This window comes from Sciurus carolinensis, chromosome 9, assembly GCF_902686445.1.
Source record: "Sciurus carolinensis chromosome 9, mSciCar1.2, whole genome shotgun sequence".
Lineage (NCBI taxonomy): Eukaryota > Metazoa > Chordata > Mammalia > Rodentia > Sciuridae > Sciurus > Sciurus carolinensis.
Genome location: NC_062221.1, coordinates 19,211,491 through 19,215,616, shown reverse-complemented (window position 1 = coordinate 19,215,616; position 4,126 = coordinate 19,211,491). Strand labels below are relative to the sequence as shown.

General features: G+C 34.8%; 1 pseudogene; it reads left to right on the top strand.

The window, feature by feature from the left end:
• The first annotated feature begins 1,780 nt into the window (after positions 1 to 1,780).
• LOC124992868 (importin subunit alpha-1-like) lies at positions 1,781 to 3,400 on the top strand (annotated as a pseudogene).
• Positions 3,401 to 4,126: the final 726 nt, after the last annotated feature.

Below are 4,126 nucleotides of genomic sequence, written 5' to 3'. Positions count from 1 at the left end.
TTTGCCTCCCCAGAGACCTGAGATTTATTAACTCAATCATTCATAAAGTTTACTTTCCTTAAAAACTCTTTTACTACCTTAAATACCTTTTATAATTTCCCTAAACCCTTACTTAGTTTTGTATTATATCCTTTGTTTATTTTTGAGATTGCAGTAATCTTTAGAACAAAAATCTATCTTTTGAACATAACTTTAAATGTACTTAATTCTGGTTGACTTTGGAGTCATCCTAACATGGAATAAGGTGAGAGGCAGAGTCTCATCTCAGTGAGGTTGGGTTTTTTGGCAAATCTTATGTAAAGTGCTTTATTTCTGAAGCTGATCTTTGCCTCTTTTTAAAATATCATTTTATAAGGTTCTCACGTATTATTTCCTGAATTCGTTTAAATAACAGCATAGTACAATAGTACATCTGAAACATGAATCAAACAGAAAGGCTAAGAGAGCTCTTAACAAATAAGATTCTCCTTATTGCCTTCCAAAAGTACATTTAAATTCCCATCCCAGTGTAAAGAATAACACAAAATTATATGTATAACTTACTGATATAAGGTTACTTTTATCCAGTTATAAAATATTAAATGACATAAATATCAACCAAATTGGTTATCTCTATATAAACATGAAAAAGACTATTGCAACAGACAGTTTTAGTTTGGAGAACATCAACTTGATAAAATACTCTTCTGAGCCTTATATTTTTAAAGGCACTCATTCTTGAAGAACATAAATTCATTTAATATACAGAGAAGCCAGTAATGGATAGGGTCACAATTACACATATTTTTATTAATTAAGTTTAACTTTTACATTAAAACTTAGACAAGGTTCAGTTCTCAGACATATATATAACAGTTGCTTATTTAACCAGTTATGAAGCAGTCATTTAAAAGATTTTGAAATAGGTACAACCCATAATCCCTTTAAGACTTATTTTCCTTAAGTAATAAAACCTAACAGACACCGAAATTATCTTGATAGGTAAAAGCAGATCAATGTTAATCATAGAGAATTAGCATAAAAAAGGTAAACCTTAGGAAAAAACTCTCAAATAACTTTGGCTGTTCTAATTATAACCAACCTAATCACATACACAACCTTTCTGAGATTTACCTCCCACAAACCTTGTACAACTTAATTAAACATTCTACAACTTGTCTACCATACAAAATATTTTCTTATCCAGAAGCATTTCTTTATCCTTCTAATTTTCCATACCAAAATATATTTTCATACCTGTAACTTTCTTATATCTCTCTTTTCCCAGTTTCTGCCTCATTCTTAAATTTATATTCTGAAACAATCCTTATAAAATTTCTGAATTTGGACAAATTTCTTTTTAATAAGCTTTTTACAGTACTTTAATTGAAACACAGTTGAAACTTTTTGTACTCTTTGCATATAGAATTACACCTGTTAGAATTTTAACTCTTAGTAACCTTGCTTTTAAGCTAAGATCCAGAAACAAGTGATCTTAAACCTTTTAAAAATTTACCAATATATAAAAAATATGTCTAATAGGCCCAAATATATGATACCTTATGGAATTCAAGAAGCCAAGAGTACTTGAATTTATTCTTAGTTGATGTTTTAGTATTTTAACTTTGCAAATTAATCTGATGTCTTTTCTGACAAACACATTTATGAAGATTAATCTTGACACACCGTCTCTGGGCTGAGCCGTGGTGGATGTTTCGAGGACAGCTGATCCTCAACCTGTGAACTGCCTCCTGTGGAAGCCTGAGTCTGCTGTGTGGCTTTCTCCCTTTGTCTCATAACCATGTCCACCAATGAGAATGCTAATTCACCAACTGCCTGGCTTAAGAGATTCAAGAACAAGGGAAAAGACAGTACAGAAATGAGGTGGCACCAAATAGAAGTTAATGTGGGGTTGAGGAAAGCTAAGAAGGAAGACCAGATGCTGAAAAGGAGAAATGTAAACTCCTTTCCTGATGATGCTACTTTGCCACTACAGGAAAACCGCAACAACCAGGGCACTGTGAATTGGTCTGTTGATGACATTGTCAAAGGCATTAACAGCAACAATTTGGAAAGCCAACTCCAAGCTACTCAAGCTGCTAGGAAATTCTTTCTTGGGAAAAACAGTCCCCCATACACAATATAATCTGGACTGGTTTGATTCTGAAATTTGTGTCCTTTTGGGGTAGAACTGATTGTAGTCCCATTCAGTTTGAGTCTGCATGCTCTCACTAACATTGCTTCTGGGACATCAGAACAGACCAAGGCTGTGGTGGATGGAGGTACTATCCCAGCATTCATTTCTCTCTTGGCATCTCACATGCTCACAGCAGTGAACAAGCTGTATGGGCTCTTGGAAACATTGCAGGTGATGGTTCAGTTTTCCGAGATTTGGTTATCAAATATGGTACAGTGAACCCACTGCTGGCTCTTCTTTCAGTTCCTGATATGTCAACTTTAGCATTACTTACCTAATCTCACCTGGACACTTTCAAACCTTTGTTGCAACAAGAATCCTGCACCCCCATTAGATGCTGTTGAGCAAATTCTTCCCACTTTAGTTCGTCTCCTGCATCATGATGATCTAGAAGTATTAGCCAATACCTGCTGGGCTATTTCCTACCTTACTGATGGTCCAAATGAATGCATTGAAATGGTTGTGAAAACAGGAGTTGTACCCCAACTTGTGAAGCTTCTGGGAGCTTCTGAATTGCCAACTATGACTCCTGCTTTATGAACCATAGGGAATATTGTGACTGGCACAGATGAACAGACTCAAGTTGTGATAGATGCAGGTGCACTTGCAGTCTTTCCAAGCCTGCTAACTAACCCCAAAACTAATATTCAGAAGGAAGCTTCTGAATTCAAACATCACAGCTGGCCAACAGGACCAGATACAGCAAGTTGTCAATCATTAGTCCCATTTCTCATTGGTGTTCTCTGTAAGGCAGACTTTAAGACACAAAAGGAAGCTGTATGGGCTGTGACCAATTATGCAAGTGGTGGGACAGTTGAACAGATTGTATACCTTGTTCATTGTGGCATAACAGAACCATTGATGAACCTCTTAACTGTGAAAGATACCAAAATTATTCTGGTTATTCTGGATGCCATCTCAAATATCTTTCAGGCTGCTGAGAAACTAGGTGAAACTGAGAAACTGAGCATAATGATTGAAGAATGTGGAGGTTTGGACAAAATTGAAGCTCTACAGAACCAGGAAAATGAGTCTGTGTACAAGGTCTCATTAAACTTGATTGAGAAGTATTTTTCAGTAGAGCAAGAGGAAGATCAAAATGTTGTGCCAGAAATTACCTCTGAGGGCTATATCTTCCAAGTTCAAGATGGGACTCCTGGGACCTTTAACTTCTGGGCTGTACAGCTGAGGTATAAAGTTTGTTGTGTACTATGTTTGATTTAAGTTTGTCTTACTATTTCTCTACTAAGAGCTCTTTTTAAATGTGGTTTGTTATTGTAGCAGTTTTTACAACAAAACTATACTTAAACAGTTCTAAACTGTACATACTTGTCCTCTAAATGGGTTTCTTATTTCTATGTGGAATTTCATATCCTACAGTGTCCTGTAAATAAAGATTAAATTCCATCCTTTTCTTCTTAAAAAAAAGAGTAATCTCATTTATGTTAAAACAGATTTACCCATTTTTAACTTAGATTATCCTTGAAAACCAAGGTATCAAACAAATCTAGTTAAGTAAGTCAGTTATTCCTGCAAAAAAAAAAATTCCTAAAAACAATGGACATTGACTTTAAATATTTTATAGAAATCAATGCTTGATTGGCTGGTTACCTAGAAAACCTGAGAGTAGTCATTTGAGTAAAGACACCTTTACTCAAATCTATTTAACCAATTTAGGTCATATGAACTGAAAGGCATTTGGATCCATTCCTTTTTTAAAAAATTTATGAACACTCATTTATTTATGTGCTAATTTTGGTACCATGTAAACAGTATAGACACAAGCACATATGTAGATACAACATACAATACACAAGTGTGCACAGATATGCACAAAACAGATAAGAAACAAGAATTTTTATAGCTTTTTACCAGGTATTAAATCCCTACAGGTAGGAGGCAAAAGAGCTACCAGATTTAACATTTAAGAAATTAAAATAGACCAAGGAG